Here is a 27502-nt window from a genome sequence, read left to right as displayed (position 1 = left end):
ATAAAGGAGTGTTTTAAGGATGCCAGGGTTTCTTGGAAAAAAAACCAGAATCAGTATACTTTTTACATAGTTGTTTGCTCAAACATTTTTATGTGTAGCAGACATGAGCAAAGACAATATGAGATTTTTGAACAGAGAACTATTGTAGAAACAAAACAAATTTTATTTTTCTGTGTGTTCTTGTTTTACAAAATTTACAATCCTTTATTATATTGAGATTGTTCTTTTCTCTGTAAAATAAACTTATTTTAAGAAAAAGTTTGTCATTGAAGGGGAAAAAGAATACCTACTTCAACGGAGTGTTGAGTATCCAGTATTGACATTATTCAAAATAACATAGTAATTAGATATTTAAAAATTGCTATTCAGAAGTTTCTATACTTTTATATATGGACTATGTTGAAAAGATACAAATTCAGCTGAATAAAATCACAAATAAGACTACTTATTTTTATGGTGTTAGGCAGATTATACTGGGAAACAATAAAACAACAACAAAGAAACCTTTAAAGAATTAACTTTAAAATGTTAGTTCTAATTTCAGTCATTCATAGTTTTATTGCTGAATAAAATGTGTTTGGAGGTATGGTGTTTCAAGTAATTTTTCATTTAGTAGACTACATAGTCATTACAAACAGCTTTAATCTCTGCAGGGAATATCAGCAGGGCAAGAAGGTGGTCTCTAAATGGAAAGACACTTGAAAAAACATTATTTTTACTTACTTTTTTTATTTCACTATGATAGCTATATTTATTGCTTTATCTAAAAAATACGGTATTTATAATATGAAGATTTGTCCAGTAGGGAATGCAATTTCAAATAGAAATAAATCTGATTCAATGCATGGATGACAAATACAGGGTGTGTGTATTGCCAATGCCTGATTTTCTTTCTGCCCATGGCTGTCTTAATACAGCCATGGGGGCACCCTGACCTCTGAGTCCAGCTTAGAACTAGCAATTTAACAAAGTGATCCTGGCAACCACTTCTGGGAGTTTTCTGCTCTACCATTTTATTTTATTTAGTAAAAAGGAGCTAGGGAAGGAAATTAAACATATTAAAGACCTGTCATGTGATTAACTCCCCCCCCACCACCATTGTCTTGATTATATTTTCAGTCTTCCAGTCATTTATCTCAGATGATTTGGTTTATCCTTTAGAGATGATCTTAATGATTTAGTCACTTACTGTCATCTGTGTGTTCTGTTTCAAGAATATTGAATCACATTAGTAAAACATCAAATGCTTGGAGCCTCTTAGGAAAATGACCCTACATTAATACAAGGCAATGCTATTTTCTTTTTTAAAGCTACTCAGTCCCTATTGGTTTTGGTTTCTCTTATAAATATTTGAAAGGTTGGAAGTCACAGTATTGATCTTGGCTTAAAGTCTGGCCCTGAATTTATCACGCTGGTTTTTGAAGCAAATTAGGCTGTGAACAGTGCAAAAATGAATCCAAAATTAAATATTCTTGCTTTAATGTCTCTGCACTGTCTCAAAGGGTGGATACTCATTATTTCCCCACTGTTTTTGATCTTTGGACATTCCACAAATGGTGAAATTTCAAGATATGATTGTTGTATCCTTCACATCACCTTATAAAGATAAAATGTCCCCAAACTTGTGTATTTTTATTTTATTTGGCTTCAGTTTTTATTGCATCTAGATTATCAACAGATTTTGGTGCCTTGATTTATTAGAGAATGAGTTTAAACAATTTGGGTTTCAGCCCAACTATTGGACTTTTCTGCCCTTTTGCACGCTAATTCCTGCATTTACCAAAGAGCCTGCATTTACTAATATAGAAAGTCTCCTTAATCATTATTCTCTCCCTACCTTCTTGATATTAGGAATTGTTTTTAGAATAAATGTCTTATAAACAATGAGGAATGGGCCAGAGGTGGTTGGAAGAGAATATATCTTTGCCTGGGGCTCCATGGCAATTTTTCTAGGTAACCAGAGCCACATGGGACTTGGTTCTCAAAGAGGAATTCTGTCCTCTAGAAGTTTGTGGAGGGAGAGCACTTTGCTCAGTGGCTCACAGCAGTAGAGAGAAGGGAGGTACTTGGTATATCTGAGTCAAGACAGAACAGTCCTTATAGCTCCACTAACCCTGTAATCTTCTGAGAGTACATCAGCGTGAAGGAGTAAAATTGTGTATCTTAGAAGATCTTCGTGTGACTGATATTCTACTTTTCTTTCTCGGCCACTGAGCTAAAAAGAGCACTGTGTAGGTTTTTATTAACTAGTTATCTATTCCTTACTTGCCTGTAATGGCAAGATGTGTGCTTATGCATGTGTGTTTGTGTGTATGTCTTTTGTTAGAAAGAAATGACATGGTAAGACCATGGGGTTTAGAATGGACCAGTTACAGGTTCCAATCTTAAACAAATAATGTATTTGTCTTCATCTATTTTACATGATTATTGTGATGTTAAATATACCAGCATACTGTCAACACCTGGAATAAGACATAATATAGTAAATAGTTAATAAGTGTTAGTTTCTTCCCTAGCCCCCACCCCATACCTGGGAAAAGTTTCTTTGCAGTAATATGATCTATGCTTACTGTATTAGTTAGCCATTGCAGCATTACCAAAGCACTCGAAGCTTTACTATTTTAAAAATTGTCTCATGAAAATAGAGAGTGGCTGTTCTGCTAATCTAGACTAGGCTGGCTACTCTTGCTTGGGCTTGATCATGCAATCAATGATAAGTAATTGAGGGAAATTAAGTTTAGGATGACCTTGTATATAATGACTGGGCTTTGCTCTCTGTCTCTCTCTCTCCTATCCCTTCAGCAATCCAGGTCTAATGAAGGGTTCAAGAGCAAGCAAGCCCAGTCATGGAAAGAGGCAAGGGAAAAGGAACATGTACTTTCTAAACTTGGATCAAATTTGCTAATAATCCCTTGGTCAAAAAAGTTACATGACTGAGCCTAGAAACAGAGTTTATAGGTGCTATAATATTACAGGAAAATGGGTGTGAACAGTCAGGACCATGAGTACATTCCACTCACCACCCCAACAAAGCTGGTCTTGCAAGCCCCTTTAATCACTTGTGGTTTGATCGGAGAAGCAGAACCCCTACCGCTCATCAACTGATATAGAATAATAGGAATCTATTTTAGGAGTTAACCTTTACATAATGGTGGGACCTATTTAAGCAGGGTGTAAGCCTCTCTGTCTAGTACTCATTCTGAAGACATTTTGGTCTGTGAGACTTGCACTCAGGAAGAAAGAAAGAGTTTGGAAGAAGTCAATAAGTAGAGTTTGTATCATCTAAGACTCATATCTGTCTCTTATACCCCTAACCTTGGTGCAGTAGGTCACCTGAGAGAAGGTGGTGCTCTTTGCCACAAGCTACACACACATTAGCCCAAGAGTCAAAAAAACTGAAGGATTTAAATGGGAGCTAGAGGAGCTACTGGTCTAATTATTGCCCTAATCAACTCTTAAGCTGCTACAGTCAGTGTCTGATCCTCTGTATCAGCGATTTTGAACTGGTGTGCCACAAGAATTTTTAAAACATGCAATACCTGTTTAGTCAGGGGATCAGAACTCTTTTCCTTTAGACTGTCAAGTAAAAAATTGACAAAAGCCAACACAACAATAGCCATTCAGTGTGAATGAATTAAAACTGTATCTGGGTGTTTTGTTTTTTGTCAGGTTGGCAAAAGATAATTTTTGGTGTGCCTCAGAATTTTAGTAATTAGTTTTATGTGTTCCATGAAATGAAAAAGGTTGAAAACTGTTCTATATCAACCTTCATGGTATAAAAATGTATTGCTGTTACTTCCGTTTCATTGTCCACATCTCATACACCTGTCTCCTGTGGCCAAAACCAATCTGGAACCACACAGGGATGGGAATTCTGGGAAATGTCTTTCAGATGTTCTCCTCTGCTGTTTTGTTGAAGTCTCTCTTTGTCTTATATTAATAATTATATTTTTTTTCACCAAAATCATATTTTCAAGGGCACTCACATTTAGCCTTTTTTCCTAAGAGAGATTAGATTGCTAATTCATTTAGTATGGCAGAAATGATGAAAAAAATTAGTTAGATGATAGAATCTGAAGGTTTGGCATTTTTAGCTGCTTTTCCCATCTCGTAATTCCTGATAAAATACCCTTGTGATTTTCACTTTTCTTCCAGATTAGAATATATTTATAATATTCTTTTCCAACTTCAATAATAGAAGATGTTTTATAAATACAAAGATTGAGACTAAGAATTAAATTTCTTAAATAATAATCGCAACTCTAAGTAACCAAGAGGACAGAGAAACCAATCAAGTATATTTGGGATTTGTTATTAAAAGAAGAACTTCCTGCAATGCTAAAAAATTAAGTTCATTAATTAATAAAAAGTTAGTGAAGCTCTGACTTCAGTGTAGACTTCCCTAATTCAATATATAGAACTAATTCTCAAAAGGGAAATCATCAACTTTCTAACTTGAAAGCAACCAATAATCTAATAGTATTACTGCTATTTCTTATGAAAATATTTGACCATAGAAATAGCTAGCCAGTTCTATTATAAGTGACATCATATAGTATTTACCTTTATGACTGGCTTCATCACTTAACAGAATGTCTTTTAGGTTGATCCATGTTGTAGGATGTGACAGGCTTTACCTTTTTATTTTCATTTTATTTTATTAAATTTACTGGTGTAACATTAGTAGGGTACAATTCTATAATACATCATCTATATATTGTATTGAGTATTTCCCCCCTTCAAGTCTTTTTCCATCACCATTTAGGCTTTCCTTCTCTTTTAAGGCTGAATAGCATTCCATTGTATGTATGTACCACACAGTCTTTACCCACTCATCTGTCAGATGTTTAGGTCATTTCCACACCTGGGCTATTGAGAATAATGCAATAAGCATGGGTGTTGAAATCCTGCTTTTAATTCTTTCGGATATGTGACAAAAAAAAACAAACAAACAGTAGGATTGCTGAATCATATGGCAAATCTATATTTATTTTTTTGAGGAACCTCCATATTGTAGTCTATAGTGATTATACCATTTTACATTGCCTCTAACAGTACACAGGGGATCAAATATTTTTATATCCTTGTCAATATTTATTTTTTTATAGTGGCCATTTTAATGGGTCTTAGGTTATTTTGTTATTTTTACAATTGGTTTATGTAGTTTTCTGGTTTAATGAAACATTTTTTCTATTCTGCTTCTCTTATATAATCTCACTAGGTAGATGAATAATAAATTTTTGTCTTCATTTCTCTTTAATTTTTAAATTATTAAGTGGATAATTTTCTGGAACTGTCAATGTCATTGACTTGACTCAGACTACTTCACAACATTGCTTTGGAGACAGTGTAGTAGGTTGTTATTTTTTCATTGATTGGAAAAAGCATGTATCCAGTGTTTATTATTTTCCCCTCTACTGAACTTAATATAGTAGTAGAGATCATGGAAGACTCTTATAAGACATCCAGGAGATTTCCAGCCTCCTCCTTCTTTGCCTCTGCTATACAAGGTAGGGAAATAATACATTGACACATTTCTAGTTCACATATATGGTATTATGATTTTAGACAAGGGTTCCTAGACCAGCCAGCAGGGAAAGGACAATCTTTTCTAGAATTTGGTGTTGGGAACCGTATATTCACCTATAAGATAATGAATTCAGCCAAGGTAAAAGATTTAGATACTCTGATAAAAAAAAAAGAGAGATGATTAATGCTAGTTTTCTTCCTTCACTGAATAAAGCTGTGATGGCTATATCCATGCTTGTGAGCATGATAAAAAAGCTAAGAGAACTGAACATACAATACAGTGTACAGAAGTGTGCGATGGATTTTAGTACCTAAAACCTGTATAATTCTGTTAAACAGTGTCACCCTAATAAAATTCAATTTAAAAAAATATAGTGTTTTTATGAGCTCTAGGAAGCATACATTTGGTTGTTTAAATTGTCACAGAGTCCTTTTATTTCAATAGAAAACTCTGTGTATTTGAGTATGTGTGTGTACTGCATAGCCTAATTTTTATTTCATTCAAATTATGTGCCTATCCCCATGTCATACAGTCAATACCACTTAAAAAAATTCTTGGTGTCTTTACACTGAGTACAGATTATATTTTGCAACTTTTATCATGTGTTGCATTCTGCTTCTGGGCTCATTTTTCATTAATGGTTCCTGACAATTCTCACCAATTCTTGGTCTTGCACTCTCCTCTGGGACCTAATGATAATTATTATTCTCCTCCGACACTCTCAACTCTTTTTCTAAGTTGCTTCCAATCAATGTTTTGTTGACTGTTCTATGTTCCTTTGGTTTTGAAAAGGGGCCTTCTGCAAAGTGAGCTAGAAGGCAGAAAGAAAGGATTCTATTGTATTTCCTGAGTTGTCTAAAACCCCATATTTTGGTTACATTAAATCTTAAACACATAGCATAAAATAAGAAGTTTTTTTATGGAAGGAGAGCATTAAAATTTTTCTAATTTATATTAAGGTTATATCAAAATACATATAGATATCTTAATATTTGAAAAATATTTAATTAGGGATTGAAACTGCCCAGCTAGGGAAAAACTAATGGAAAGACAGCATAGTGTCTAGAAAGAGCAGAGGATTTGAATCAGGAACACTGGATCACTAATTACCATATTTCCCCATGTAAAAGAAAAATTTGGGGTCTAAAAACTGGGTGTGTCTTATACGGTGGTTGTACTTTTTGTTTTACTTGCATTTTCTGTTTTTTCACGTGGATCAGGAGTTATATGAATTTTATGATGAACAAAACTTGAGTTAATAACTTTATGTAATACTTTTTTTTTCAAATTTCGGGCCCCAAAATTAAGGTATGTCTTATACATGGGGAAATACAGTACTGTTTGAGTTACTTGATTAAAGTTTTTTAAACTCTCTGACCCTATCTATTCCTATGTGAGATAGGGATAAGAACACATATCTCTTAGGTAGTTTACCTCTGAGCATTATTATTATAAGGTATTCTTGAGATAATGAATGTAAATTATGTATCATACATGTTAGATATCAAGTCATATTAGATCTCTTTTCTACTGCAATAGGGGGAATCCAGACATCATGAAAGTTCAGCAAGTGGGATGTATGTGGAATATAACAAGTAGGTAAGAGGTAGTATGCAGCTATGTAGCCAGACCATGGTCAGCACCAGAGAGGACAGAATGAAGGGAAAAGAATCTTAAGAAGAGATGCCTGTTAGATTGAGATATTGGATTGCTGGTTGGCTTTGTATGAAAAGGAAGTCCATTTATTATCATTGAAGTGTAAAAACAGTCTAGGACAATAAGCAAATTATCCTTGGTGCTGAGATACCCAAGCACTTGACATTTTTAAAGTTAGGCCCTTGGTTGGCAAACGGCAGCTCGCAAACCACATGCAGTTCTTTGGCCCCTTGAGTGTGGCTCTTCCACAGTGTGCTCCACCCTAATTAAGTTATTAACAAGTACCTACCTATATAGTTTTAGTTTAAAAAATTTGGCTCTCAAAAGAAATTTCAATCGCTGTACTATTGATATTTGACTCTGTTGACTAATGAGTTTGCCGACCATTGATAGGCTAAAGTCTTGATTGATCCCAGAGTCTAATCTAGTATCTCAAAGTATGCTTTGAAATCCAAGAATCACCTGGGAATTTATTTTAAAATACAGATTCATGGACTCCATTAGACCTGCATTTATGCCTTTGTTTACATTCTGTGCCTTAGAATATATTTTGATTTCACATCAGCCTGGTGAAATAGATTTATGGATTATGCTGTCAGGTTTTAACTAAATTAACTTTCCCAAAATAAGTTTCTGCAAAGAAATTTTTATTGAAGATAAAAGAACAATGCAAGCATATGAAAACAAAAGGAAAATGACAACCATGTACTTCTACTAGTATAGGAACACTTTGAAGCCAATTAATGAGTGAATCAGATGCTAGTCACTCGCATTGTGCAGTCACAATATTTTCACCAACTGCAAGGACACAACAGCTTGTATAATCATTGTATAAAAAACAAAAAATATTTTAAATAGTTCATGTTTAATCTTCAATCTTTAAATTTTCTGTTCTTGTTTGCTCTATTTATTATGGAATGTTTAATAGAGTAGTAAATGTACATAATTTATAAAGAAATATAAATATATGAGCTGTATGATTAGAGTTGATTAGAGCTGAGTATAAGGAAAAACTAATGGTAGGAGTCCAGGCATGCTATTACCTACCATTTTATCAAAATATTCATATGAGAAGCTGAATATAGTATCACGTAATCAAATAATTTCTCTCTATTGTCCAAAATGTGCATATTCAGAAATATCCTAGTATGCTGATTATATAATACACCATTGGTTTATGCATCTTATACCACAATACTGAAGTAGATAAACATTCTTCTAGTTACTAAGCTAAAAATTAGACTATATCTTCATTTTCTTTCAAGAAAATTTGCACAAATTCTTTTATCATGGTAGCCACATGCACACAGCATGCTAATATACCTTCTAAATGAATTGTACATTTACAGCACTTTAATGAATAATAAATAAAATAGTTTTGCTGCTTGAAACAGAGAATTGGATTGTGATCATTATAACATTAAGGTGTGTGGAATATTAACATTAAAAATCTAGTAAACTACTATTAGAATTTTTTCAATGAATTAACATTATGGACTTCTAATAAATGCCCTAATTAAGTAGAATTTCTAATGAGAATATGGCCTAAATTAAAATCAAAGAAAAATGTTCAATATGCTCAGTAATCCTCTGGGGGAAATTTGGAAGTTTTCTGCAATCATACTTTCACAAAAACCTTAGTGTTTCTTGGTCTATTTGAACCCAGTTTGTTGCTTCCTTATTGACTACCCTATACTGTTGATTTTTGTTCTTGAGTAAAGTGCATAACCCATAGAGATGATAAAGATGTAAAAGAGATGGATCCTGGAGAGATAATGACTATAAAATGAAATGTTTACTGACCTCTAAACTTGATATAACCTCTCTGCAAACAACTGGTAGGATTTGAATGTTCTTGTGTCTTGTATAATGCTGACCATGGTATATGTAGATGTAAAAACTGGAATTTTTACCTTTCACAGAATAAATTACTATGGTTGAAAGCTTGTTAATATGGATACAGCAAAATATGCAATCACATCAACTGGTTTTGCTTTACTCAGAGATAAATCAACAAGCAACCACTGAAGTGTACCAGGATGTTGAGGGATTAGGGAACTATAACACTTGAGAATGGTTAGTAGAGAAAATGGGGCTGTTTACCTAATGGAAGGAGAAATTATGGGAACTTTGCAGTTTTCTTCAAACACTAGAAAATTGTCATGTAGAAAAGGGAGGAGTCTTTGTTGTCACAGTTGTCAAGAAATAATTGATATAAATTAGAGAAAGACAGGACTTAACACAGTATAGGTAAAAGCTTCTTCACAATGAACACATAGCTGTGTCCCCCACCCCACCCCAATAATGCAAAGGGCTACCACATGAGTAATATCATCCCTGAAAGTTTAGTATTTAAGCAGAAAGAGAATTATCATCTGCCTGGGTTCAGATAAGATTTAAAAATCCTTATCTACTGTACTAGATGTGGTAACTTTTAAAGACATTTTTAAAGTCTTAAAGTCTATTCTTTTCTACAAATTTATCTTTGTAAAGTTTTAATGGGAGGGAAATCTCTGCAGGAGCAGTTTATTTTTCAATTGGAGCAGCTCTAATGGACATTCCTTTGCCAGATTTTAGCCGAATAATTTGTTCACTTCTATGTATGTCAATTGGATAGAATATCTTTATTTAGTTAACCTATTTGGATGCAAAGAACAGAGGCTCACTTGAGTTAGAAATGGGAGTTTATGAGAAAGACAGAAATCCTTTCATGTAGGCATCCCTTATGTAAACCTGAAAGTTTTAAAGGGGGATGAAGTGTTCAGAAACTATTAGGCAAAAATTGTTGAATTTTCAGTCTCAGAACCTTTCTGATCCTAGTCTGTGCTCTCACTATGATGCTTTGGCTGATCTCCAACTCGAGTTCTCTCTGCATTCTTTGGCTATAGCCACCATTCCTTTACATCATTTGCCTCAAATTCAAAATCATTTAGACATCAGATATAACTGACCAAATTAGTCATCTGTACTGTATGCATTTTGCTCACGCTTTTCCACCAGACCCCCTTATAAAACATTAGCCTACCTGTGGTTTAGATAAATTGCCTTTGGGTCAAAGCCAACCTAGATCAATCAGCTGTGGCCATATGTGTTTTCTCATTGATAGCAAAGCTACTAACTGAGATCTCTCTCTCTCTCTCTCTCTCTCTCTTCTCTCTCTTTCTATCTCTATCTCTATCTCTCTCTATTTCTCTGTCTTCCTTAGTCCCTTCACCCTTTTTACCCAGTCCCCAAGTCCTCTCCCCTCGGAGAGATGTCAGTCAATCTGTTCTCTGTATCTGTCTGTTTCTATTTTGTTTGTTTATTTCATTCATTAGACTCTATATAAAAGTGAAATCTTATGATTCTTTACTTTCTCTGACTGGCTTATTTCACTTAGCATAATGTTCTCCAGGTCAAACTGTGCTGTCTCAAAGGATAAGATTTCCTTCATATTTATGGCCAAATGGTATTCTATTGTGAAAATATACCACAGCTTTTTTATCTACTCAGTTACTGATGGGCAGTTGGGCTGCTTCCAAATCTTGGTTATTATAAACAGCACTGCAGTGAACATTGAGGTGCATATATTATTTTGATTTAGTGTTTCAGTTTTCTTTGGATATATTCCCAGAAGTGAAATTGGTGGGTCATAAGGCCATTCCATTTTTCTTTTTCTTTTTTTTTTTTTTTTCATTTTTCTGAAGCTGGAAACGGGGAGAGACAGTCAGACAGACTCCCGCATGCGCCCGACCGGGATCCACCCGGCACACCCACCATGGGGCGACGCTCTGCCCACCAGGGGGCGATGCTCTGCCCATCCTGGGCGTCGCCATGTTGCGACCAGAGCCACTCTAGCGCCTGGGGCAGAGGCCAAGGAGCCATCCCCAGCGCCCGGGCCATCTCTGCTCCAATGGAGCCCTGGCTGCGGGAGGGGAAGAGAGAGACAGAGAGGAAAGCGCGGCAGAGGGGTGGAGAAGCAAATGGGTGCTTCTCCTGTGTGCCCTGGCCGGGAATCGAACCCGGGTCCTCCGCACGCTAGGCCAACACTCTACCGCTGAGCCAACCGGCCAGGGCAAGGCCATTCCATTTTTAATTTTTTTTCTTATTTTCCAAGTGAGAGGAGGGTAGACAGAGAGACAGACTCCAGCATGCACCCCGACCAGGATCCACTGGCAACCTCGTCTGGGGCCAATGTTCTGCTCATCTGGGGCCAGGTTCACAACTAAGCTATCTTTAGTACCTGAGGTAGAAACTCCATGGAGCCATCCTCAGATTCCGGGCTGATGTGCTCAAGCCAATTGAGCCATGGCTGTGGGAAGGAAAGAAAGAGAGAGAGAGAGAGAGAGAGAGAGAGAGAGAGAAGGGAGAGGAGTAGAAAAGCAGATGGTCACTTCTTCTGTGTGCCCTGACCAGAAATCGAACCCAGGACATCCACACTCCAGGCCCATGTTCTACCACTGAGCCAACAGATCTGGGCCTCATTTTTAATTTTTTTTTTTTTTTTGTATTTTTCTGAAGCTGGAAATGGGGAGAGACAGCCAGACAGACTCCCGCATGCGCCCAACCGGGATCCACCCGGCACGCCCACCAGGGGTGACACTCTGCCCACCAGAGGGCGATGCTCTGCCCCTCTAGGGCATCGCTCTGTGACCAGAGCCACTCTAGCGCCTGGGGCAGAGGCCAAAGAGCCATCCCCAGCGCCCGGGCCATCTTTGCTCCAATGGAGCCTTGGCTGCGGGAGGGGAAGAGAGGGACAGAGAGGAAGAAGGGGGTGGGGGTGGAGAAGCAAATGGGCGCTTCTCCTATGTGCCCTGGCCGGGAATCGAACCCGGGTCCCCGGCACGCCAGGCCGACACTCTACCGCTGAGCCAACCGGCCAGGGCCCATTTTTAATTTTTTAAAGTAACTTCATGCTACTTTCCAAAGTGCTGAACCAATCTGCATTCCCACCAACAGTGCACAAGGGTTTTCTTTTCTCCACATCCTTGCCATCACTTGTTTGTTGATTTATTGATTATAGACATTCTGACAAGTGCAAGGTGATATGACACTGTGGTTTTAATTTGCATTTCTCTGATGATTGGAGACACTGAACATCTTTTCATATGTCTTTTGGCCATCTGTGTGTTCTCTTTTGAGAAGTGTCCATTCTGGTCCATTAGCCATTTCCTAATTGGATTATTTTTTGCTTGTTTGTTTTAAGTTTTATAAGTTTTCTATAAATTTTGAATATTAATCTCTTGTCAGATGTATCTCTGGCAACTGTGTGAATGGCTCTCCCATTCAGTTGGTAATGTTTTCATTTTGATGGTTTCTCTTGCTGTGTAAAAAGAGATGCATCTTTTAAAGAGAAGCTCTGGAAATGGCAAGTATGTTGTGGTTAGGGCTGCCAAGTGTAATCTGTATCCTGTATTAAAGTATTCACTTTTATGTCTGATCTTTCTGTCAGATGTTATGTTCAGATTACAATATGACATTAAAGGCTAATTTATGATTATTTCCTCTTAACATATAACAAGTTATTTTACAGGTATCATGTACATACTATCTAGGTTTAGAATAAAAATATGTCTATTTAAATTATTAATCATACAGGGTTTGATCAATTTAAACAAACATTATTATGAGTGCATACTTTGGGTAAGGGACTGGTGATAGATATTCTAATTAAATTTAATAAATTCCAATTATAATTTTATATTCTAACACAGATTTAATTTATGTTAATGAAATAGTAACTATTGGGGCTTTGAATACCTCTTTATCATTGTATATTGTTTCTCTATTCCAGGAAGGGCTTAAGATGGCTTAGAAAATTTCTTAAACTATAACAAGATAGCCTACATTCAAAGTGAGGCTACAGAAGAAAATATGGATTAGTACAAAGTGGAAACAGGTTGAAAGGAAAATGAGAGGAAGGTGCAAAACGTAAAGGCATAACATGCTTCTAAACATTCTAAAATAATCTTAACGTTACTCTCAATACCATGTAATTTAAACAAAACATTTACCAGTATGGTGCAAACCTATTCTCAGAATTCATAGCACAGTTCTCAAAACAAGATCACATAATGATGTTCTCCACATCTTCACAATAGAAGTAATGAGTTTCCCAACGCTCTTTTGTTCACAGTAGGTACTCTTACGTACATTGTCTTTGAAGTGGCAGCTTGAGTATTCCCTTAACAAATATTTGTCCAGCATGTATAATCTTTATGATACCTTTCAGATTTCAGAAATAATGCTAGTTAAATAAGACAGACCTGCTTCTTGCTCAAAATAAATTAGATTCTGGTGGAATAAAACCATAAACAAACAAACAAGCTTGTTTCAGGTTATATACAGTAAACTGTATAAAGAAAAGAACTACAGAAAAACATATTAAGTAACTAACTACCTGGGTTTAGGAGGTTTTTGTTTTTGTTTTTGGTTTTGGTTTTGTTTCTTTTTTGTATTTTTCTGAAGCTGGAAACGGGGAGAGACAGACAGACTCCCGCATGCGCCCGACTGGGATCCACCCGGCACGCCCACCAGGGGCGATGCTCTGCCCACCAGGGGGCGATGCTCTGCCCCTCCGGGGGGTTGCTCTGCCGCGACCAGAGCCACTCTAGCACCTGGGGCAGAGGCCAAGGAGCCATCCCCAGTGCCTGGGCCATCTTTGCTCCAATGGAGCCTTGGCTGTGGGAGGGGAAGAGAGACAGAGAGGAAGGAGGGGGAGGTGGAGAAGCAAATGGGCGCTTCTCCTATGTACCCTGGCCAGGAATCGAACCAGGGACCCCCCGCACGCCAGGCCGACACTCTACCACTGAGCCAACCGGCCAGGGCCCTGGGTTTAGGAGTTTAAAGTTGATTTTAGAGTAGTTAGTCTGAAAATACCTTATGGAGTAAGTGATGTTTGAGCTGAGAAAAAGCCTAACATGTACGTACTCTAAGAGCACTCCAAGCAGAGAGCACACAAAATGCAAAGGCCCTGGGACAGGCATGAAATTCTAGGAATAAAAAGACCTTTGCAATTGAAGTATAGAAATTGATAAGGTCAAAGAGTTAATCAGTGTAAGGAGTTTGGATTTTATTCTAAATGCACTGTTAAACCATTGGATGGTTTACACAGGGAAGGAAACTGATCTAATTTATATATTTTTCGGAAAGTTCATGCTGATTCTTAAGTGGAATAGGCATGACAGTTACAGAAGCAGAGAGATTAGTTTTAGAGACTATTTGAGAATCCACACAAAATATAGCGATGGCATAGACTAGTCAGTGTTTCCCAACCTTTTTTGTGCCATGCCCCACCTTAACCTTTCTAAAATTTTTATGTCCCTCCCTATGTAACATACATAATTTTTAACATTAAAAAATTGATTTGTTCACTTAATAAACATAAATGATAGGTTCTAGGAAGAAATCTCTATGAAATTGTTAACAAAACACAATAAGTAAAATTTCAAAACATATAATGAAAAACAGAAATTTAAATTCCAAATAATTTTAATACAGATTTTTCTATATTAATTTATTATTTTAATTTAGTGCAATCCTTGCGCTTGATGCTTGCTGCACAGAGATTTTATATTAGGTTCCAATTTGGATAGCTTTAGTCTCAAGTCTCCATGTTGTGTTATATCCAGCCGATTTCTTTTTTTTTTACCAGTAAATCATTTGCAGCACTAAATCCACATTCAGCTAAAAATGAAGTTGGAAACGGTAGCAATAGTTTTCTTGCACATTTGGTTGAATTTGGGTATTTGATTTCTGTTTCCTCACAAAGCCATGCCATCGCTCCTTTGATATATATTTTTTTAAATGAATTTTTATTAATGGTAATGGGATGACATTAATAAATCAGGGTACATATATTCAAAGAAAACATGTCTAGGTTATTTTGTCATTAGATTATGTTGCATACCCCTCGCCCAAAGTCAGATTGTCCTTCGCCATCCTCTATCTAGATCTCTGTGCCCCTCCCCCTCCCCCTAACTCTCCCCCTGTCCTCCCTCCCCCCACCCCTGGTAACCACCACACTCTTGTCCATGTCTCTTAGTCTCATTTTTATGTTCCACCAATGTATGGAATCATGTAGTTCTTGTTTTTTTCTGATTTACTTATTTCACTCCTTATAATGTTATCAAGATCCCACCATTTTGCTGTAAATGATCTGATGTCATCATTTCTTATGGCTGAGTAGTATTCCATAGTGTATATGTGCCACATCTTCTTTATCCAGTCTTCTATTGAAGGGCTTTTTGGTTGTTTCCATGTCTTGGCCACTGTGAACAGTGCTGCAATGAACATGGGGCTACATGTGTCTTCACGTATCAATGTTTCTGAGGTTTTGGGGTATATACCCAGTAGAGGGATTGCTGGGTCATAAGGTAGTTCTATTTGCAGTTTTTTGAGGAACCACCATACTTTCCTCCATAATGGTTGTACTACTTTACAGTCCCACCAACAGTGAATGAGGGTTCCTTTTTCTCCACAGCCTCTCCAACATTTGCTATTACCCGTCTTGTTGATAATAGCTAATCTAACAGGGGTGAGGTGGTATCTCATTGTAGTTTTGATTTGCATTTCCCTAATAACTAATGAAGCTGAGCATCTTTTCATATATCTGTTGGCCATTTGTATCTCTTCCTGGGAGAAGTGTCTATTCATGTCCTCTTCCCATTTTTTTATTGGATTGTTTGTTTGTTTGTTGTTGAGTTTTATGAGTTCTTTGTAAATTTTGGATATTAGGCCCTTATCTGAGCTGTTGTTTGAAAATATCATTTCCCATTTAGTTGGCTGTCTGTTTATTTTGATATCAGTTTCTCTTTCTGAGCAAAAACTTTTTATTCTGATGTAGTCCCATTCATTTATCTTTGCCTTCACTTCTCTTGCCATTGGAGTCAAGTTCATAAAATGTTCTTTAAAACCCAGGTCCATGAGTTTAGTACCTATGTCTTCTTCTATGTACTTTATTGTTTCAGGTCTTATATTTAGGTCTTTGATCCATTTTGAATTAATTTTAGTACACGGGGACAGGCTGTAGTCGAGTTTCATTCTTTTGCATGTGGCTTTCCAGTTTTCCCAACACCATTTGTTGAAGAGGCTTTCTTTTCTCCATTGTGTGTTGTTGGCCCCTTTATCAAAGATTATTTGACCATATATATGTGGTTTTATTTCTGGGCTTTCTATTCTGTTCCATTGGTCTGAGTGTCTATTTTTCTGCCAATACCATGCTGTTTTGATTATCGTGGCCCTATAATATAGTTTAAAGTCAGGTATTGTAATGCCCCCAGCTTCATTCTTTTTCCTTAGGATTGCTTTGGCTATTTGGGGTTTTTTATAGTTCCATATGAATCTGATGATTTTTTTGTTCCATTTCTTTAAAAAATCTCATAGGGATTTTGATGGGAATTGCATTAAATTTGTATATTGCTTTGGGTAATATGGCCATTTTGATTATATTTATTCTTTCTATCCAAGAACAAGGAATATTTTTCCATCTCATTGTATCTTTTTCGATTTCCCTTAACAATGCTTTGTAATTTTCATTATATAGGTCCTTTACGTTCTTTGTTATGTTTATTCCTAGGTATTTTATTTTTTTTGTTGCAATCGTGAAGGGGATTATTTTTTTGAGTTCGTTTTCTAATATTTCATTGTTGGCATAGAGAAAGGCTATGGACTTCTGTACGTTAATTTTGTATCCTGCGACCTTACTGTATTGGTTTATTGTTTCTAATAATCTTTTTGTGGAGTCCTTCGGGTTTTCGATGTATAGGATCATATCATCAGCAAAAAGTGATACCTTTACTTCTTCTTTTCCGATATGGATGCCTTTTATTTCTTTGTCTTGTCTGATTGCTCTGGCCAGAACTTCTAGCACCACGTTAAATAAGAGTGGAGAGAGTGGACAACCCTGTCTTGTTCCTGATTTAAGGTAGAAAGTCCTCAGTTTTATGCCGTTTAAAATGATGTTGGCTGATGGTTTATCATATATGGCCTTTATCATGTTGAGATATTTTCCTTCTATACCCATTTTGTTGAGAGTCTTAAACATAAAATTGTGTTGTATTTTATCAAAAGCCTTTTCTGCATCTATTGATAAGATCATGTGGTTTTTGTTCTTTGTTTTGTTGATATGGTGTATTACGTTAACCGTTTTACGTATGTTGAACCATCCTTGAGATTCTGGGATGAATCCCACTTGATCATGATGTATTATTTTTTTAATATGTTGTTGTATTCGGTTTGCCAGTATTTTGTTTAGAATTTTAGCATCTGTATTCATTAGAGATATTGGTCTGTAGTTTTCTTTCTTTGTGCCATCCTTGCCAGGTTTTGGTATGAGGGTTATGTTGGCCTCATAAAATGTGTTTGGAAGTATTGCTTCTTCTTCAATTTTTTGGAAGACTTTGAGTAGAATAGGAACCAAGTCTTCTTTGAATGTTTGATAGAATTCACTAGTATAACCGTCTGGGCCTGGACTTTTATTTTTGGGGAGGTTTTTAATAGTTTTTTCTATTTCCTCCCTGCTGATTGGTCTGTTTAGGCTTTCTGCTTCTTCTTGACTCAGTCTAGGAAGGTTGTATTGTTCTAGGAATTTATCCATTTCTTCTAGATTGTTGTATTTGGTGGCATATAATTTTTCATAGTATTCTACAATAATTCTTTGTATATCTATGATGTCTGTGGTGATCTCTCCTCTTTCATTTTGGATTTTGTTTATTTGAGTCCTGTGCCTTTTTTCCTTGGTGAGTCTTGCCAAGGGTTTGTCAATTTTGTTGATCTTTTCAAAGAACCAGCTCCTTGTTTTATTGATTTTTTCTATAGTTTTTCTGTTCTCTATTTCATTTATTTCTGCTCTGATTTTTATTATCTCCTTTCTTCGGCTGGTTTTGGGTTGTCTTTGTTCTTCTTTTTCTAGTTCCTTAAGGTGTGAAGTTAAGTGGTTTACTTCGGCTCTCTCTTGTTTGTTCATATAGGCCTGAAGTGATATGAACTTTCCTCTTATTACTGCTTTTGCTGCATCCCAGAGATTCTGATCTGTCGTATTTTCATTTTCATTTGTCTGTATATATCTTTTGATCTCTGCGCTTATTTCTTCTTTGACCCATTCATTTTTTAGAAGTATGTTGTTTAGTTTCCACATTTTTGTGGGTTTTTCCCCCTCTTTTTTGCAGTTGAATTCTAGTTTCAAGGCTTTATGATCAGAAAATATGCTTGATACAATTTCAATTTTTCTAAATTTGTTGATATTGTCTTTGTGGCCCAACATATGGTCAATTCTTGAGAATGTTCCATGTACACTAGAGAAAAATGTATACTCTGTCGCTTTGGGATGAAGTGTCCTGTAGATGTCTATCATATCCAGGTGTTCTAGTATTTCGTTTAAGGCCACTATCTCTTTATTGATTCTCTGTTTGGATGACCGATCTAGAGCCGTCAGCGGAGTATTGAGGTCTCCAAGTATGATTGTATTTTTGTTAGTTTTTGTTTTAAGGTCAATAAGTAGCTGTCTTATATATTTTGGTGCTCCTTGGTTTGGTGCATATATATTAAGGATTGTTATGTCTTCTTGATTCAGTGTCCCCTTATTCATTATGAAATGACCATTTTTGTCTCTGAGTACTTTTTCTGTCTTGTAGTCAGCATTATCAGATATGAGTATTGCTACACCTGCTTTTTTTTGGGTGTTGTTTGCTTGGAGTATTGTTTTCCAGCCTTTCACTTTGAATTTGTTTTTATCCTTGTTGCTTAGATGTGTTTCTTGTAGGCAGCATATATTTGGATTTTCTTTTTTAATCCATTCTGCTACTCTGTGTCTTTTTATTGGTAAGTTTAATCCATTTACATTTAGTGTAATTATTGACACTTGTGGGTTCCCTACTGCCATTTTATAAATTGCTTTCTGTTAGTTTTGTATCTAGTTTGATTCTTCTCTTTTGTTTTTCTATCATTTGTTTTTGTTTGTTTGTGTTCCATACTTCTTTCCTCTGTTGCTACCTTTTTTAAGTCAAGTGTTTTTGTGGTGTTTTTTTCTAGGGTGGTTACCATTAAGTAATGAAAAGGGTACCTACCATATTCATTGTAGTACCCTATCTTATAAGTATTTCTGCACTTCATCGTCCTTTGCTACTGTTAATCTCCATCCTCTCCCCCATTTTTTCCTTTGTTGTCACAGTTTAAGTTTGGTTTTATTGTGTTCTTGGTGGAGCTGTTACTTGTGGTGTTGTTTTCTTTTGTTCTTTGTATCTGATTGGAGAACCCCCTTTAGTATTTCCTGGAGTGGGGGCTTTCTGTTGATAAATTCTCTCATCTTTTCTGAATTTGTGAATGTTTTTATATCTCCTTCATACTTGAAGGATAGCTTTGATGGGTATAGTATTCATGGCTGAAAGTTCCTCTCTTTCAGGGCTTTAAATATTGTGGTACACTCTCTTCTAGCTTGTAGAGTTTCTGCTGAGAAATCTGATGATAATCTAATAGGCCTTCCTTTATATGTTGTACTCTTCTTTTCCCTGGTTGCCTTGAGAATTTTTTCTTTGTCATTGGTTTGTGTCATCTTTATTATGATGTGCCTTGGAGTGGGTTTGTTGGGGTTAAGAAAACTCGGTGTTCTGTTTGCTTCTTGAATTTGAGGCTTTAGTTCTTTCCACAGGCTTGGGAAGTTCTCGTCTAGTATTTGTTTGAGTATATTCTCCATTCCATTTTCTTTCTCTTCTCCCTCTGATATACCTATTATTCTTATGTTATTCTTTCTGATGGAGTCAGACAATTCCTGTAGGGCTTTCTCGTTTTTTATTATTTTTGAGTCTCTTTCTTCTTCTCTCTGTTGTGCCTCAAGTTGTTTGTCTTCTATTTCACTAATCCTATCTTCAATCTGGGCTGTTCTGCTAGCTAAGCTTGTTACCTCGTTTTTCAGCTCGTGAATTGAGTTTTTCATTTCTGTTTGATTTGTTTTTATAGTTTCAATTTCCTTGGTAATATATTCTTTGTGTTCATTGAGTTGTTTTCTGATCTCCCTATATTGCCTTTCTGTGTTTTCTTGTATATCTCTGAGTATTTTTAAGATTTCTATTTTAAATTCTCTGTCATTTAGCTCCAAGGCTTCCAATATGTTAAGTCTTTTCTCCATAGATTTTTCCACATCTATTTGTGTTACCTCTCTTTCTTTTGTATCCATAATATTCGATTTCCTCTTTCTTATTGGCATCTGAGGGTGGTCTTGTTGATAGCACTAATTAGAATTAATAAAGAGTAAAAAGTAAAAAAAAAAAAAAAAAAAAAAGGTAAAACACCCCACAAAAAAAAACAGTAATAATTTATTATTTCCCCCTTTTTTTCTTTCTTCTCTTTCCCTCCTCTCCCCTCCTCAGGGAAATATTGTGCCTATAATGGAGGGCCTGATTTGGGGTGAAGAGTTCAAGGGGCAAAAAAAGGGGAGTAGGGACCTACTAAATGCAAAAAAAAAAAAAAAAGGAAGAAAATCTTAGACAAGCATAAGATGATTTGCTTGTGAGTGATGGTCAACTAAGAGATATAATGAGAGGGATAAGAGGGAACCAGAAAAAAGGACAAAAAAAAAGAATAATAAGGAAGAAAAAAATAAAAATGATAAGTAAAAATCTGTTGTATTAAGTGGAGCGAAGACTAAATACAATGGAGACCTTGGGTTGGGAGGACCCAAAATGCCACAAAAATAAACAAACAAGAAAAAAAAAAAAAACAAAAGCGAAAAAGAAAAAGCCAAAAAAAGCCTTGAGTCCCAAATTAACTAATTTGTTCGTGATTGAGGATTAAATGGGATGAAAGTAAAACGAGAAAAGAAAAAACGAATAGAAAGGAAAAAATAAGAAAAAGAGAAAAACGAAGGAAGAAATAAAAAAGGAAGAGAAAAAAAAAAACAAGATAAAACAAAACAAAATAAAACAAAAGAGGAGAGAGTGAGAGTTAAGTGTTTTGGAGTATAACCTTAAAGGAGGGTGAGGATGAAGAAGAGAAATAAAATGTAACACTTATGGGTAGTGTAGTTCAAGAAAAGGGAAGCATAAGATGGGCAGAGAATAGAAGGACCGAGGTGGAGGAAATAAAGGCAATAAGATAGAAGAAACAAACAACAACAACAAAAAAAAAATTAGTGGAACAAGTTGTAAAGTCTGTGGATTTTTCTTGATTTTGAGATGTTAACTTCTTCCTTTTTCTTTTCTCTCCCTCTTCCTGGTCGGTGACTCTACCCCAGGCTCTGCCCCTGTGTCACACTTAGGTAGGGATTTGCAGTTGATGGGATTCTATGGCAATGTCATATAATTGGCTTTAGTCTTGCTGGTAGTCAAGGCTTGTTGGCGTTTGCAGGGTCCAACGATGAGAGAGTTTGCTTTCCTGGATTCTCTCTCCTAGTCCCTCCTTCCTGAATTAGCAGCCTGGTGATCCAGCTATAAGGCTGCAACTGCTTCTGCCTGGGGAGTAAGAGGCTCAAAGAGCTGGGAAATCCCCACTCTATCCCCACTCAGTGCAAGGCTTTGGGAAAGGCTCTGGCAGTCAGGGCCTCCAGTGTAATCAGGCGGGGGTGGGAGTCAATTGTTGTCAAGGTGACTGTTCAGCGCCTAGCATTCAGTTGGACCTCTCAACCCAGGCTTTCCACACTTTGTAGCCTGTTTCAGCTGGGAAGAAGAGGCACTAGTCTCTGCTTGCGACTAGTGTGGTATAGATCTTATTATCTGCCAAATCCTTCTTGTTAGCGTTTATCCCTGAATATGGAGGCTCTATCAATCAGAAGTTGCCCCCGCCCCTTTAGCGAGAGGCACTAAAAAATATCATGCCTCTTGTCTTGGGTCGCTGAACTTAGAGAGATCTTATCAATTAGAACCGAGGGTGCGCAGATTTCACGGGTTAAGCTAATTTCAGTGATTGGGTCGCAGCTGTGCTCCCAAAGGTATTTCAGGCTGCCTGCGCGCGCCCCTCCCCCAACGCTTGATTGTTAGCTTGAATGGCTGGGTGAGGTGCCCCGCCCACGGAGAGAATCTCCCAAGTAGGGAATACCGCCCTGGGCCTCTCCCGCTCCCCCCGCTGCTGGCGGCTGGGGCGCACTGGGCGCAGGATGATGGGGCACCCTGGGTGTGCGGGCCAGCAGGGCGCTCTGGGCGTGTGGAATGCCCAGGGTACACGCGCGAATGGGGTGCTCCGGGCACCGGTGGCTGGCGACTCTCACTCGCAGTGCGCGGGCCGCTGGGAACGTTAGCGGTGCTCGCTCTGCAACCGGACCGGGCGCGCCAGCGGCTGCTCGCCGCTCCGGAGTGTGGGCGGTGCTCGCTCTGCAACCGAACCGGGCACGCGCCTGCAGCTGCTCGCGGCTGCTGCTCGCGGCTCCCGAGTGTGGGCTGACTCATCACAGGCGCACTTCCTCGCGGCTTGAATGAACGTCCCTGCGGTAGCTTCCTCCACACCCTCGTCTCTCAGATTCAAATGATAACAGTCCTTTCGCTTTCAGTTTGTGTGGAACTCTGGAATGCTCCGAGGATAAATTTTCCTGTTTCTAGTTGATAAATTTGTTGTGATTTTCGGGAGATCTGTCGGACGCGCTGCTCACGGCGCCATTTCTGTGATGTCACCCACTCCTTTGATATTAAATAAAGCTTTAACTGACTCATCATTTTGCAATCCTGCGAGTTCTTCTTGATACTGCATATTTGATATATCAGACAAATCCACTAACATTGGCTGCATCATCCATGTTGGGAAATCAATTTGTTTTAAATCAGAAAATCTTTCTTTTAAATCAGCCGATAGAATATTCAAATGATTGACAATAACAAGTAAAGAGGTATCAGTTACTTCACATTTTTGGAGCCAATGAAACTGTTTAAAGTTTTTGTGGTTAATATGTTTCTGACATAACTCAATATTGGTAATGAAACCAAATATCTTTGCTTTTGCATCAACAAGAGTTTTATTTGTTCCTTGAAGTTGCTTATTTAATATATTTAGTTTTTCAAAGATATCGGCTAAATAACTCACAAATGCTTTACCATCTATTGTTAATAGATACTTCATTTCAGGTTTGTCGCTTAAAAAATCACTAAGAGTATCAAACAGTTCCATAAATCTTTTCTAACAGTTTCCTTTAGATAGCCATCTTACTTCAGTATGAAGTAAAAGTCTCACATGGTCTTCATTTTGTTCTTCACAAAATAGCTTGAAAAGATGCTCATGTTTGGCACTAGCTTTAATAGCATTAACACACTTTATTACTGTATGTAATACTTCATTCAGAACAGGCGAGATGTTTTTAGCTGCCAAGTTTTCCCTATGAATAACACAATGCACAAGAATCATTTCTGGATTCGCATCTTTCATCAATTTTAAGCAGCCATTTTTCTTGCCCATCATATTGGGAGCACCATCTGCAGCACAAGATGTTGTATTTTTCATTGGTATATCATTGACATCTAAGTAGTTTTTTAGCTTATTATATATATCTTTGGAGGTAGTGGTGCTTTTTAATCTTTTACAGAACAACATTTCTTCAGCAAAATGTCCTTTATCAATATATCTTACGTAAGTTATCAATACTGCCTCACTGTCTCTCAAAGTTGATTTATCCATTTGCAAGGAGAATTTTCTTGTTTTCAGCTTTTCAATAAGTTGTTTTTCAATATCCTCACTCATTTTGTCTATTCTTCTGCTAATAGTATTGTCACTGAGTGGCATAGCTTTTACATCTTTGTCATCTTTTTCAAGAACCGTTTTAAGAAATGCTGATATTGACGGTTTTATTAAATTCTCTCCTATAGTGTGATTTTCTCCAGTTTTAGCGATGAATAAAGAAATTTGATAACTAGCCTCAAGAACACGATTATTAGTTGAAGTATGAGCAGTAAATAGAGACTTTAATGTTGTTCTTTTTTCAAAATTTTTCTTTAAAGTTTTAAAGTAACTCAAATCTGAATTAATATGAGCACTATGTTTTGCCTTCAAATGCACCTCAAGATGACCTCGTTTCATTGATTTGTTGGTCAAGCATTGCTGGCATAAAAGACAAAAAGGAATCTGCTCATCGTGAACAGTGGGTATGAACCCAAATTTTAAATATTCCTCCAAATATTGATGAGTTTTTTTCTTGCTTGCACCAATCATTTTATTATGGGCTATAATAAAAATAAGATCAATTAAAAACTAATATTAAAATATGTGTTAAAATATATTCAATGTGACATAGAGTAAACGTATACTAAAAATTCATATTTATTTAAATGTATATAACACATTTACTACACTACCACTGCAAATCAAAAGGTATCTACATTTTTTCCACTTGACAAAATTTTCTGGAAAGTTATGCTTCTAAAATTAAAATTGTCGTGCATGCACTATTATAGCCCCAATAATATTTATAAAATATTAGTGCTTTCTAGCCCCGATGCAAGAAGTACTTAATAAAGAGTTTAATATTGATAAAAATAAAATCAAATACTTACCAATTATATCTATACTATATATATGTATATTTATTAAATCAACGAGCTTTTACAACAGTTTTGACTGACACTTATTTCAAATTAACACCAACTGAATGATGTGAAATACTACAGAAGTTGCGATGGGCCAATTAGGTGAGAATAACTGTGTTGTTTAGCGAGTTTTTAAAACGTCCGTGGTTCCCTGCAGCAGACGGCACGCTCCGCGGTGAACCCAGGACGAAGTTTACTTGACGACGCCAATCACCCAGTTGATATTTTCGTCTCGTCAAACGAAATTATACTTAATAATTATTTACCGCAATTATTTAAGAATTGCATTTTTTGTTAATTTGGCACCGATATCTAGCATTGCATTTAAATGGCCCGGGGCGAAAGAGTTCAAGTCGTGTCGAGTCCATTTTCAAATTGCCCCCCCTTTACTATCGAATTGCCGCCCTGTGGGGCTTGGGCCCCACGTTGGGAAACACCGGACTAGATAAAGTGCAGGAAGGAAAGAGTCAATGAATATGGGATATTATAAAAGTATAATGAACAGGTTTCTATAGTTCTCACTTTATACATAAGAAAATGAATGTTCAAAGGAGCCTCTATAGTGGTGAGCTTTGTCAAATATCTATCTAAAACTATATGGGATTTAGAGAAGGATTGCTGGTGGGGATTTATGCAGTTTTACCTTTTGATTAATTGTTTCAATTATGTTTCCATCATCATGCAGAAATACTTTGGAAATACGGACAAGCAATTGAACTTCAATGTAATGTTATAAAGTATTCTTTAGTCCCATAGTTTTAAAATGACTATAACCCAATGTGATTAGTAAAACATCGCCTACTTCAATACTACTTTGGAAAAATTTGCAGGTCGTTCAGCCTTAACCTATGCAGAAACATTTTTTATGGTTTTAGTATTCCCTCTTTACTTCTGAAACAAATTCTTTTCTTGGCTTTATCCTATTAACGGCAACCAGAATTCTCTGACTCTCAGGCTTGAAATCTCAGTGGCATGTTGTTGTTGTTTTCCTCTTCATGGCTACACCTGATACATACTAATTTTCAGAGATTCTGCTTTTTCATTTATTAAATTATGTCTCTATCCTCCCTCTGCTTCACATTTCCCATAGTTCTAACTCAGATTCTTATTACTTTTTACCTGTACTGTTCTCATAGATTCAAAAGAAAACTTAATTAACAGCACAAAATTACAGACAACAATATACACTGCTTTGAGTGATTTTTATTAAATTCAAGATCAATGGAAAAGAATAGAGACCATCAACGGATAGGCTCTGCCATATTTTTACTGAGCCAGCCTACCTTGGGCCAGCAAAATAAGGTCTCTAACAAACAGGACATTCGGTCATTATTCCTCTCTTCCCTGGAAGTACTTTGTTAGTATAACCAGAGTAGCCTTTCTGTACACTTATGATCTTTTAGATATAATATGTCAAAAAAGAAATGGGCAGACAGTTTGGGATAGGGACTGCTCTGAGCCCTTGTATTCTGGGATGTGTCATTGTCCCAAGTTAGGATCTATCAGAGTTAAGATATGAATAATCTTGGAAGGAAGACATTCTGGGGAATTTAGTGTTAATAAATTTGATATATTGAGATTGTCAGAAAACCATTCAGTAGGAATAGAAGATCCCATACTGATCTAGCAAAGCCATACTAGATATTAACAAATTACTCAGTAACATTCAGTACCCAGAAACTTACCATCTTACTATAGAAAATGGATTAGCATTAGCTTCTCACAGGACAGTAAAGTGGGACATGCACAGTAGACTCTTGCCAAACCTCAAGTATCAGCTTTTCCAACTCTGACACCTTATGTCAAATGGTTGCATGATTTTACTATATTTATGAATATAGTAAAACTTGTTGCTTACATCATGGTTCCTTATATTACCTGTGCCTCTACTGAAAAATTGGCTGTGGAGTACTTCTACTTTTATTGGAAGTCACCACCTGGAACACTTGGATTTGGTACAGTGCTGGTATCTGAACATGAACTTTAGCAGATGCATAAAAGTCAGGCAAGTTATATTTAGCTTTCTATTCTGCTTCTTAATTTTTAACAGTTTCTACATGTAAGAGAGTAGATATATTATATTCTACTGCAGGATTGAAAGTAAGCAAAATGAATTAAATACAGGATGGAGGGATTTTTTTAAGTTCTGTGACAAGGAGGCAGCCATTGTAGAAATGCCAGCAGTCAAAAGGAAGTTCAGTCTCTTTGTGACTTCTGACCAGAGCAAGAACCATAAAAGGCATTTCAATGCACCTTCCCTGCTTCACGGGAAGATTGTCTTCTCTTTCCAAGGAGCTGAGGCAGAAGTATAATTTTTAATCCATGCCCATTCAAAAGGATGATGAAGTTCAGGTTGTACGACGACATTACAAAGAGCAGCAAATTGGCAAAGTGGTCCAGGTTTAGAGGAAGAAATATGTCATCTCCATTGAACAAGTGCAGCAGGAGAAAACTAACAGTACAGCCATTCATGTGGGTGTTCACGCCAGCAAGGTGGCTGCCACTAGACTAAAACTGGACAAGGACCACAAAAAGATCCTTGAACGTAAAGCAAATCTCACCAAAGAGAAAAGGAAAAGGGCAAATACAAGAAAGAAACAATTAAGAAGATGCAGGAATAAAGTCATCTTATATACAACTTTCTTTAAAAACTTAAAGGGAAAAAAAGAAAGTTCTGTGACAAGGAAAAGCACAAAATATGTTAGTTAAACAGAGCATGACAGCACAGTCCTACGGAGACTCATAGTTGTTAAATGTGTCCTTAGGCTCCTGACCACTTCCTTTTCAAACTTCTTCAGGGCTAACCTTCACTACTTCTGATACTTTGTCCATGAATTAGTTC

At 36.7% G+C, this 27502-nt stretch overlaps 1 pseudogene; it reads left to right on the top strand.

Annotated features, from left to right (window-relative positions):
- Window positions 1-27281, top strand: part of LOC136398503 (large ribosomal subunit protein uL24 pseudogene) — a 101115-nt pseudogene extending 73834 nt beyond the window's left edge.
- The last annotated feature ends 221 nt before the right edge of the window (window positions 27282-27502 follow it).

The sequence above is a fragment of the Saccopteryx leptura genome, chromosome 3 (genome assembly GCF_036850995.1).
Source record: "Saccopteryx leptura isolate mSacLep1 chromosome 3, mSacLep1_pri_phased_curated, whole genome shotgun sequence".
Lineage (NCBI taxonomy): Eukaryota > Metazoa > Chordata > Mammalia > Chiroptera > Emballonuridae > Saccopteryx > Saccopteryx leptura.
This window is presented reverse-complemented; position numbering and strand designations above follow the sequence as displayed.